The sequence below is a fragment of the Eschrichtius robustus genome, chromosome 6 (assembly GCF_028021215.1).
Source record: "Eschrichtius robustus isolate mEscRob2 chromosome 6, mEscRob2.pri, whole genome shotgun sequence".
NCBI classification, from domain to species: domain Eukaryota; kingdom Metazoa; phylum Chordata; class Mammalia; order Artiodactyla; family Eschrichtiidae; genus Eschrichtius; species Eschrichtius robustus.
In genome coordinates this window covers 44,809,150-44,821,998 of record NC_090829.1, presented here as the reverse complement: position 1 = coordinate 44,821,998, position 12,849 = coordinate 44,809,150, and positions in this window count along the sequence as shown.

The following is a 12,849-nucleotide window of genomic DNA, read 5'->3' as shown; positions in this document are numbered from 1 at the left end:
ATTAGGTAATAGGATGGGATGAAAATATTAAAATGACATAGAAAACAGTCAATGATATGAAAATATATTACCTATAGTTTAAGAGAAGTGTGTTCTGTTAAACAGTATATAACATCGTGTTCCCCTTTTCAATTCAAAGAAGTTTGTGTGTGTTTCCTATTTAGAATCTTAGCACCACTCCCTGTCTCTACTGTTCCCACCCTGGCCTCAGCCATCATCAACCCTCAATCTCCCAAGTCCTCCCTTCTTGCAAAAACTCCTCTTCAATCTATTCACAACACAGCTCTCAAGAGGAATCCATTCAAAAATGAGCACATATCATCTCATCCCTTTTTTCAAAATCTTGCAGTGGCTTCCCATTTTACTCAGAGTAGAAGTTGAAGTTGTCACAATTCCATAAAAGACGCTACTTGATCTAGTTGCCTGTTATCCCCTCTTCTGTGTCATCTACTGTTTTCTTTCTCACTCTTTTCTCTCAAGTCACATGGGTCTCCTCATTCTTTTTGAAAGTGCCAATGCTCCTTACTGACAGAGTGTACTTTACTTATTCCCTCAGCCTGCATCATTTCCCCCCAGATATCCAAGTAGATAACTCTCTTGCCACCTTCAAGTCTTTGCTCAAATCTCACTTCCTCAATAAAATGTATCCTCACTGCTATTTAATACTGACACCACTCCTCACCCCTGACAGGGCTATCTAGTCCTCTTTTCTGGCTTCCTTTTGCACATATTTCCTGCCAATGTATTCTGTATTTATTTGCTTATTCTTTACTATTTGTCCCTCTCCTAAAATGTAACTCCACAAAGGAGGGATCTTTGTTTTGTTTACTGTTGTATCTCAAGCAGCCAGAGTGCCTGTTCCATTGTAGACATTCAACAAATATTTGTTGCATGAGTGTTATACCTGTACATGATGTGCATACGTAAGAGTCAGTGTTTTAACCAAAATGGTATTAGATAAAATGTGGTTGTCTCAAGGTGCCAAACTTACAGAATTCTGTAGTTGGTTTGTAACAGTATTTCCAAAAACTACATTATTAGCATGAAATATTTATTTTACACCAAATAAATATTCAGTTCCAGGAAGAAAGGAAGGAAGAAATGTGTTGGTAGAATTTTTTCAATAGTTGTATAAACTCAACCTCATATTTGATAATTTTGTTTTTAACTTTTTTTCTAAGATTTGAGTATTTGTAAAACAATAGTAACTAGAAAATTATAACCTCCCCCCACATGTCAAAACAGGATAATGTCAACAATTATGCAATTATTTTTTGTTATTAAGTTCTAAAAGAATATTCATTATATTTTCCCTTTACCCATATAATTTGCTTAATTACCATTTTCCTCACTATGCTTTAATACTATTACTACATACATAGTAATTTTGTTATAAACTGTCTGCTTTATCACCAGATAAAATCTCTCTGGATCAAGCTTTTTTGAAATTGGAAACATGGTCTCACTGTTTAAGCTAATTTAAAACATGGTTTAATGTTGTAGACACCTTCAATATTCTTAGAAAAAAAATTTTAATTTTAAGTGACTGCTTTCATACAATTTTTTGATTAGCCTTTTGTTTTCTCTAAAACATCGAGAATGTTTGAATATGTATTAAGTCTATAAGGGAGATATTAGTTGAAGATAATACTGTACATAATTTTGTATATATAAACAACTTCATAACATGCATATTTAATGTATAAGGCAATATTGATTGCAAATGCCTTCAAAATTATAAATATTTTGCCTTCCAGACATGAAATCTTATTGAGAAATGTGATGGTGTCTTTACTACCTGCTACTCCAAATAACTAGATTTATAATAATGGGCCATATTACACATATGGGTATACGAGAGAAGGTGGTAAAAAGCATATGTTATAATCAGAAAATTAGCATAAATAAGAAGCAAAACAGAGACACTCATAACCCCCTGCCTGCTTTTTCTCATCATCTCACAAGTTACAAAGAAATAGAAGAAGTAGATGGAAAAAATGTATTAACAACCACTGAACCAAAACTTTCTTTTCTCATTTCAGTAGGCTGCTTGTATTTTCTCTACATAGGATCCTATTTTTAATCCAAGCATGCTTTTTAATGAAATTCTCTATTTTTACTGTTAATAATTCATTAACACAATAACTTTACCATAAATATGATCACACTTCTTTCATTACTGCCTTAGGATAAATATTTAGAAGTGACATTTTTTAAAAAGAATCCACACATTTTATTCTTCATGCATAATATCACCATGCCCCCTAGAAAAAACTCATTAATTTATAATGCTACCAATAGTATACCAGATGGCTTGGATCCTCAAAAATGGATTGGATATTTTTAGATACTTTCTAAAGATAAAAATACCACATTTACTGTATATTTATATCTTTATTAGTAAACGTAACCATCTTTTTATTTATTTAATGCACATTTATATTTATTTTGTCTCATGCGCTTTTCAATTTTTATCACGTGAGTAATCTGATCTTAATGACATCTTCAGTGTCATGTTTATTGAAATACACGTGCGCATACACAAAGGAACCCAAGAAACAGCCACAGGTGTACCTCAAATGCTCTTTTTTGCTCCTTGCTAGTTAATTCTTCCCCAGAAGTTACAACTATTCTGACTTCTATCACCATCAACGGCTTAAGCCTATTTTTGATGTGACAAAATGGGACTATACCATTTACCACTTACTACATTGCATCTGACTTCTTTTGCTCAACACAGTTTGTATGAGATTCATTCATATCATTGTTCAGAGCAGTAGTTCTTTATCTTTTTTATAAATTGCAGTGAAGTATGCCATTCCATTAATATTTCATAATTATTTACCTATTGTTACATTGGTTGTCATTTCATTTCCAGATTTTGTATATTAATAAATATTCTTGCACATATTTTTTTTTAGTTGATATACATGTAGGGGTGGAATTGCTTGCCATAAGGTTGTTATATGTTCATCTTTAGAAGATAATTCAATAAAATTTCAAATGGGTAATATTGTAGCCATATCAATGTTATTTTTCTTCCGCCACATAATTTTTTGTCTTTATTTTCTGGATATTTCACTTGCTTTCTATTTTAATGATTTCTGCTATCTTTATTAGTTTTTAATTTAACTTTATTTTGCATTTAATTTACTTTGCTTTTCCTACATTTTTTACATGAAAGTTTGTCACAAATTTTTAAGCTTTCTTCTCTTTGAAATATGTGTACTTTAAGTCATAAGTTTCCCTCCTAGCAATGACTTAGGCTCATCATACCGTGCTCTAATTGTTTAGTTTCAAACTGTGTTTATTATTTGCCCACGACTATGTACAATTATATTAACATAGAAAAAGCAAAGTAGGGTTTAAGTCCAAAGAAAAATAATAGACAGTATTTGATTTTAAAAGTTTTAGAAATAATGTCTCTTTAGGCAGAGATCAGTAAAGTAAAAGAAAAACAAGTATCTGTTTCTTTGGCTCTACTACTCACTTTTACCTTCTGGAAAAAAAAGCCATATCCAAGTAGAAATCAAGAATTAAGAAGTTTCACAACATTGTAAATCAACTATACTCCAATAAAATCAAAATCAAAATAAAGTTTTTTAAGAAGTTTGGGAGGAAAACAGAATAATGGAAAAATCTCACTGTGTTCAGGTACGCTAAATATATTTTGATATAACTGTGTGTGTGTGTGTGTGTGTGTGTCACAGGGGAACACATTCTTAACAAACATACTCCCTTTTAATTTCCAAAAATCTTATGAAATAGAATTTTTTTTCCTTCTTATTAATGAAAAATCAGAGATTCAGCATCGTCACATAGTACAAAATTGAAAATCTAAAGTTTGATTTCAGTTCCTCTGAACTTGAAGACCATAATTTTAACCATTAAGCCACATCCCATATCTGACATTTTACCATCATCCCTTTGTGTATAGGTAACACTCTTTCTAGACTGGCTCATGTTCCTAGTATTCTCAGAGCTTCTTTTGAGTCAAAATACTCTTGTGGAGGAACAAATGACACTTAAGAAAAGTACTTCTAACGGATCCCTGTTTTTTTTAAGCAGGAGGCAGAGATCTAAGTTTAAGAAATAAATTTTGGCATAATTTAAGGCAAGAACAGTTGGATAAAAAATCATTTTGTTAGAGAGATGCTTTCAGAATGCTGTCATTGTACTATAATGACAGGTACCTATTTAATCTTATGTGTAGGGACTATCTTTTGATAGTTACCTCCTTTGAATAAAGGAGATAATTCGATAGTTCTTATATTTTAAAAATTGTACGCTATTTCCATTTTATTATTTTAATCCAGCCTTAATCATTTATATATACCTTATATCCGTAAACATTTATATATGTAAAACACTAAAAATTATAGAGGGAAATGTGTTTAATTTTTGGTTGCACACACCAGGCTTTGGAGGTTAAAGCTAGTAACTTAATATTTAAGAATATGCAAATCTTTTTCACATTATAGTGTTTTAACTCTTTTTCTAGTCATTCCATGAAGTTCATTAAGAATAATAATGAATAAAATTATGGCATTCATAAATATAATAATCATTCAATAATATGTTCTAGGTAGTAGAATCTAGGAAAATACCCCCCTCTTCCCCCCCAAAAAACTGATCTTTTTAATATTACTACTAGTAACTTCAGGTATTTATTGAGGTGTTTAACATTTAAGTGGGTACATCTGATCTCATATATATTTTGCTTCAGATTCTACTAGTTCATGACAGTCTTTCTTTTAATTGCTTTAAATTTTCTGCAAACATCTATGGCTTTGGAAATTATTATCCAGACCCACTCATGCCAGTTTTATAGGAAATAATGTTAATTTAGGGGGAAAAAATGAATGATTATCACTATTTTAAAAATTTACTTGAAATTGTGTGTTACAGAATTTCTTTGCAATGCAAGTAGAAACTGTAACTGAATAGCCAGAGTCAAACAATTACTTTCTGAAACACTGGTGATATACAACTGCTAATACTGGTACCTTTGTGGCCTTAAAGAAATAATGTTGCTTCCTGAAGAGCCAGGCTATTTATTCATGATTCAGATTCCTTCCTCCACGAATTTAAGGTTCAAAATCCTTTATTCTACTTTTAATGTAATCAAATGAATGCATAAATAGTGGAAAAATTGCATCTGTAAACAACATTAAGAAAGAATATCATTCAGACATCAGAGAGCTGAAAGAATTTCTGCCAGATGTGATATACAAAGTAACAAACCAAAGGAAAGCATGCAGAATTCCCTATTCTAAACATGAACTATGTTATTGAGAAGTGGAGAAGATCCTAGTAAAAGAGGGGCAATACTCCTCAACCTACAATGATAATGGCTAAAAACAAGGTAAAGAATTCAAATAAAATTTTTATGGAAATAATTATTTCCTTTGGTAATGTATCCTAAGAATTCATGTGTCTGGAATGGCTTGAGGATGGGAATTGATGATGACACGCATGAAAATATGATATAATTTATTGCAGAAGTAGTGCAGAGCTAAATATGTAACTAATTCACTTTTTCAGATTGAAATAAGATTATGAAACACATTCTTAGTCTTGCAAGCCACTAACTGCTGACTTGACTTATTAACAATCAAATCCAGAGTACTCAAATAAGTGACTCCACCTAATACTTAGATAACATATATAAGCTAAAATCAGGAAGGAAGAAACTAGAATATAGGAAAAGATATTCATCACCTACTCCTGGGTGTGGGAAAAGTATTTTTATGAGAGGAAAGCAAAGAAATAAAATGTAAACTTTAGTTACTTCTCAGGGTGTTGAGAAGCTGAGTTCACTGGATAAGTGAGAATAATGTGAGGGCAAAGAGATATGTTTTGTTCTGTTCCCCTGTAGCACAGCAAGAGAAGTAGGCCCTGAGGGCCAGGCTGTGGTGGGCTATAGTCACTGAAATGAAAGCTGATGGGCTTGCTATATGCCAAGTGTGGCAGGATAAGTTGATCTTGTAGAGAAAATTGAGAATGGAACCCTGGGCTTACAGGTTTTATGCAAGACATGATAAAAGTGTGGGAATATTCATCCAGTGGAAGTTAAGGTGATATGAATTATTCAAGGATTGCTACTGCACACTGTCCAAACAAAAGATTGCAAATATCAAAGCGTACCTGATAACGACTACAAAAGCTCATGCCAGAAGAACAATTGTTTTTCAAGTCTGGTATTGGAAACCAGCCTGTTCATATGTAAGGCCAAAACTAGCCTTTGAATAGTGATGTTTAAAACTCCATTACATGCCCTTAGAAAGAGAAACACAGAAAAGTGAATAAGAGAAAAAAAGGAAGAAAATACTTTTCTTTAATAAAAACTACCTAGTAAAACAACTATACTCCAAGAAAAAAAAAAATAAAGAGCTCAACCTATGACTGCAATATAGTCAATGCTTCATAAATGTTAGCTATTATTATTATTATTATTCATTGTTGTTATTATTATTACTATTGGATATCAATCCAGCATTTCTAGTTCAGTTTACTTACTCTATTACAGAGAATTAGGCATTAGTATTGCACAGCAGCATGTGTAAGTGTTCTTTTCAAAAACTAAGAGCGGGATTCTGTGCTCTAATTACATGTTAGTATACCCTCCTTAACCATTTCTACCTAACTGCACATGGTAGGGGAACTGAATCCATTCCTTTTGGCCTGTCATTCTGAGAATCACTTGTGGAGATGAGAGATAGGACAGTCCAGCATCAGCTCATAGATCTAACAAAGTGTCCTTCACTGGTCATCCCCCAGAACCCATGCACTGCTCTACAGCTTGGGGCCAACAGGGGTCCCTGTAGCGGGCAGCAGCCCAGAATGCTTACCCTGGATGAGAGAGGTCTTTTGGGAGGGCCTGCTTTCCTACCCACCCAGAACCTCAGCCTCCACTTGAGGAGTTAGCTTTTGGACTGCAATTGCTACTTAGTTTCTTACCTTCGTTTGATGATTTTAAGTTTTCTTGATCATTTAAAATTTTTCAGGAGGTGGTAAAGGTACAAATAATCATATATGTATATATGCATAAGAATTATGGATCCTTATTACAAGAGTGTTTTCCCAGCTAGGTTCCAGAGGAAGTCTTGCGTTTGTTCTTGGGTCATGCGTTCCCTCATTCCCGCCACCTCTGCTAGTGGTTTCTGCTTGCTTCTGTATGGCCAGTGCTAGGTAGCAATGAAGTGCTCACGGGTCTATGATGACATGCAAAAAAGGCAACAATGTTGTCAATTTAAAAGACTTTCCTTAAAAAAGATAATTCTTTATTGCTTTTTGTTTGTTTCAAGATGCCTTTTCTTTTATGATGTAATAGTTATAATGGATGGTGGGAGTTTTTAAATTTTGTCTTAGTTATATCAACATATTTTACATTATATTTTTTTTTTTTTGCTTAATAAGTTTATTTATTTTTGGCTGCATTGGGTCTTTGTTGCTGTGTGCAGGCTTTCTCTAGTTGTGTTGAGCCTGGGCTACTCTTCATTGTGATGTGAGGGCTTCTCATTGCAGTGACTTCTCTTGTTGTGGAGCACGGGCTCTAGGCACACGGGCTTCAGTAGTTGTGGCATGCAGGCTCAGTAGTTGTGGCTCGCAGGCTCTAGAGCACAGGCTCAGTAGTTGTGGCGCACGGGCTTAGTTGCATCACGGCATGTGGGATCTTCCTGGACCAGAGCTCAAACCCATGTCCCCTGCATTGGCAGGGGGATTCTTAACCACTGTGCCACCAGGGAAGTCCCTATTTTCTTTTTTAGACTTTATTTTATGAGGCTTTTACTCTGTGGGGTCTCTCTGCTTTACTTCACGTCTCAGTGTTGAATGTTGAGAGTCAATTTTTCCAACACATAATGTAACGTTTCCTTTCATTTCAAGAATTTTTCGTGATATATATCTTTATTTTTTCAAAGTCTTTTGATATTTTAATAACAATAGTTTGTCTTTAAAGAAAATTAAAAATATAAAAACTACCTAAATGGACTATTTTAAAAATAATATTATTCTACACTTCAAAACAATTAGGAATAAAAAGTCCGTCATCTTGTTCTCCCATATAATTATTGAGATGTGGGTGCTTAGGAGAAAGAATATGTTAACTAGATACAGATTAAACTTCTGTACATATTCCAAGTTGTGATGTGAAATACATTTTGCATCACTTTATTTTAATCTATATATGTCTTTATATTTAAAGTGGATTTCTTCCAGTTGGGTTTTATTCTTTGATCCATTCTGGCAATCTCTATCTTTTATTAATTTATTTTCTTTACATTAGTCATTCATTTAATCTAACTTTAATTTACTGAAGCAAATTTAATCTCTGTCTTGGTGCATTTTAGGTTTTATTCTATGTCAATAAAATCTCTATTTTCAATTGGTGTATTTAGACTATTAAGTGATTATTCATCTAGTTGGATTGATATCAACCATTTTGTTACTGTTTTCTATTTGTTGCTCTTGCTATTTGTTCCTATTCTTGTCTTCTACTATTTTTTGCCTTTTGTAGTTTTAATTGAGCATTTTATATGATTCAATTTCTTTCCTTTCTTATCATATCAATTACACTTCTCCCCCCTGACCTTTTTTTGGCAGTTGCCCTTGAGTTTGCAATATACATTACAGCTAATCCAAGTGTACTTTCAAATAACACTATACCTCTTCATGTGTAGGGCAAGTACTTTATAATAATATATATAAATATTTTTTATATATGTTATATATAAATATATATAATTATATATATATTATTTATATATATTATATCATTTCTGTTAGTTAATTCACTTATATATAAACTATAATCATTGCATACATTGTTGTTATTATTTTTAAAAACTTATCTATTAGATCTGTTAAGAAAAATAAAAGTTTTTATTTTACTTTCACTTATTCATTCTTTAATGCTCTTCCTTTATTTATCTAAATTCAAGTTTTTGACATATAATTTTCCTTTCTCTGAAGAACTGTTAACAGTTCTTGCAAGGCAGATCTACTGACAACAAATTCCTTCAATTTTCGCTTGAGAAAATATTTATTTATCTTTTACTTTTAAAGGAAAATTTCAGATGATACAGAATTCTAGGTTCATTATTTTTTTCGTAACACTTAAAATATTTCACTCTTCTTCCTTCCATGGTTTCTGAGGAGAAGCTGAATGCAATTCTTATCTTTGCTTCTCTACAGATAAGACACTTCCCCCACCCTCTGGTTTCTTTCAAGATTTTTCTTTATCTTTAATTTATATACTTTTCTTTATTTGCAGTTTGAATATAGTATGCCTAGGTGAAGGTATACATATGCATGATATTCTTTGAGCTTCCTGGATCTGTGCTTTGGTGTCTGACATTAATTTGGGGGAAATTCTGTCATTATGGTTTCAAATATTGCTTCTGTTCCTTTCTTTTCTTCTCCTTCTTCTGGTATTCCCAGAAGGGAATGTATGTTACACTCTTCGTAGTTGTCCCAAAGTTCTTGGATATTCTGTTCTTTTTTTTTCCTACTTGCTTCTCAGTTGAAGAAGTTTCTATTTTCACACCCTCCAGCTCAGAGATTCTTTTCTTAGTCATGTCCAGTCTACTAATGAGTCCTTCAAAGGCATTCTTCATTTTTATTATAGAGTTTTTTTCTTTTATCTTTAGCATTTCCTTTTGAGTCTTTCTTAGAATTTCCATTTCTCTGATTACACTTTCCAATCTTTTCTTGTGTGTTATCTTACTTTTTTCATTAGCGCCGTCAGCATATTAATCATAGTTGTTTTAAGTTCATGATCTGATAATTCCAACGTCTCCATCATATCTGGGTCTGTTCCTGATGCCTGCTATGTCTCTTCAAACTGCGTTTTATGCCTTTTATTATGCCTTATAATTTTCATTGAAACACAGACATGATATACAGGTTAAAAGGAACTGCAGTAAATAGGCCTTTATTAATGTAGTGATAAGGTGTAAGGGAAGGGGAAGTATTCTGTAATTCTATGATTAGGTTCTCAGCAATTTGATTAGCCTGTGCCCTAAACTGTGAACTCCACTAGTGCTTCTCAGCTTGTCTTTTATTTCTTTTTTCTGACCGCTTTAGATGGGACAGAATGGCCTGGAGTTGGGTATTTCCCTTCTCCCAGGTTGGTCAGGCTCTGATAAAACCTCAGTAGGTTAGGTTGTGATAAAATAGTTTTGCTTGAGGGTAGGCCTTGTTAAGAAGAACACAATGCTCTAGCATATTTCAAATTGGTTACTTTTCTTCTCTCCTTTCCAAAAGCTGGAGGGATTTCTTTTTTTTTTTTTTTTCTTTTTTCCTTTCTGATCTTCACTGTGAGAACCTGGAAGAGGTCCTAAAGATGAAACTCACAAAAGTGTGAGGACTCCCCTCTGACTGGGTTCCACTGGAGTTGTTAGCTCTCCAATTTGACTGCTCTGAGCCTCCAGCAATCAGCAAATACAGTTCAGGTTTCCTACTCTGATACTTGTTCCTTGGTGGTTTCTGCATGGGGATCCTGTTCTATTACATTGTGATTCTTCGTATCTGCCTGTCTGTCTCTCCAATGTGGGGAGCAGTGCTTTGCCCTGTGACTGAACTTCTCAGACAGATCTAAGAAAAGTTGTTGATTTTTCAGTTTATTCAGCTTTATATTTGTTGTTAGGACACAGTGATCTCTTCGGAGCTCCTTACATGCTGGACAAGAAGTTGGAAGCCATCTGCAATACACTTTGTATCACTGTAAAGAGCTCTGAGCAGTCCAAGAGAAACGTGGCTGCTGCAACAGTCTTAAAGTTCTAGTGTGGTAAGAGTTGGCCTTCGGTATAATGTGCCATGGCACCACCAAAGTCTATCTTACTAGCTATAGCTTACCCTTGGAGTGCACCTTGAGCTAAATATAATGTTGAAAAGAGGCATTATAACTGCAGTTCAGTGGCTTCAACAAACTGAAAAACAGCAGAATTGAAATTGATACCGAGCAGGACCCTGTGGGGCTCCTGGGCACAAAAGCGTTTCTGTTCCCCCATTTCTTTGATTAAAGGAAAGAGGCTTCATTCAGCCTCCATGATCTTCCCTGAGTTCCAGGGCAGGTTCAAACAATTGTTAATTAGGGAAGGGAGGGGATGCGAGACAGTCAAGAGACACAATAGTGCAGCGTCGGGGCAAGGTCCTGGTTCCCCATCTAGTGATACACACAGCAATATCTTTGAGCTGTTTTGCAGACTGAAACCCCCACCAGGTGGGAGAAGTTAACGGTTAATGAAGGCATGCTGCCCACAAGCACTTAGACCCCAGACAGGTTGGAACCAGAAGGTTGATGATGCGGACTCCCACTTACCTCACCACCAACCAATCAGAAGAATGTCCACAAGCTGATCACACCCTCTTTAGACTGTTACTATAAAACTTCTCACTACCCCCTCCAGGATGGGACTCACAGTTCTGAGGGCATGAGCCCACTGGGGCCCTTTTGCCTGGCAAAGCAATAAAGCTATTCTTTCCTACTTCACCCAAAACTCTGAGATTTAATTCGGTGTCAGGGTACAGAGAGCAGATTCAGCTTCAGAATTGACCTGATAATATTACTTAATAGCTCCAAATAATCCACTGTCTTCTAAACCTATTAGATGCTTGAATGGTTTGTAACATATCAAAAACAAAAACGAAACATTCTAGCTTAAGATCTGTGAACACAGTTCTAAGTGCAAGTGAGTAAATAATGAGTGGAATCATTTAAGAGCCATTCTGAAAAATATCTGTAGCAGGCATCTTTTAAAATAGTTCCCAATGATCACTACCTTCTGATAGTAAGGTACCTTCAATGCTCTTGTGTAATCTCTTCCCCTGGAGAGTGGCTAGACTTATGTGAAAGAAAAGGATAAACCATTATTTTACCTAAAGAACAGTAGACAGACACACATTTAAATGGCAGATGAGGCTTTTCACATCAGCTTTCTGACGAATTGATGCCAAATACCTGCTTTACTGCTAAAATGCAGCTGAGATTTTCAGAGGTGGCTTCCTGTGATTCTGGTCTTTCATGATTTCCTTAGAGGTCAGCTCCTCTTTGACACATTCTATTGGTGCTCTAAGCACTTAATTTGCTATATTAAATCATTTCCTGCTAAAATAGGTCAGTGATTTATATGTATATGATGAAACAGTAATTAATGAATACTTTTTTAGTATGATGTAGAACAGGAGATGCCCACAAAAATGTTACTCTGAGCAATATGAAATATCTAATTATCTTGCAGTTATTGCATACTGTGGGCAGAAAACTCTGAAAGCCACTTTTCCTCCATCTCATTTTGCATTCCAGGATTTCATAAATCTGATGAGCTGAAAGTTGTTAAACTTGACAGGAAAAGGCTGAGTGTGAGAAACTGAGAGAAAAAGATTTTTAAAAGGCCAAGGAAAGGGGAAGAAAAAAGATACTGTCCGGGGGACCTGTTGAAACAGGGGTGAACAGCCATTAAGATACCACTGGCATGCAGAATTGAGCCCTTCTGATCATCATAAGAAATTGAAGGAAAAGAACATTGTTGAGTAAGAAAGAAGAGACATTTCAAACTGCTCAGTGTCCCTTCTCTAGAATAGGCTGAAAAATACAAATTGAAGCTTCAGTAAAATGTTTTGTAAATTCTTCTCTTGATTATACTGCCCTAGATAGATAGATCATTCTTACTAAATGGGGCACTACTTCAAGATTTGTTTAGTTGTTAGAGGTAATAACCTCACAATATTGTTTAACCTACTAGAGTTCTGTATTGAATTTTAGGGGTACAGACTTGTTTTACTTCATTTACTTCTCATTGAAACATGATGATTTTCTGTCCTCTTATTTATAAAAACACTATCACT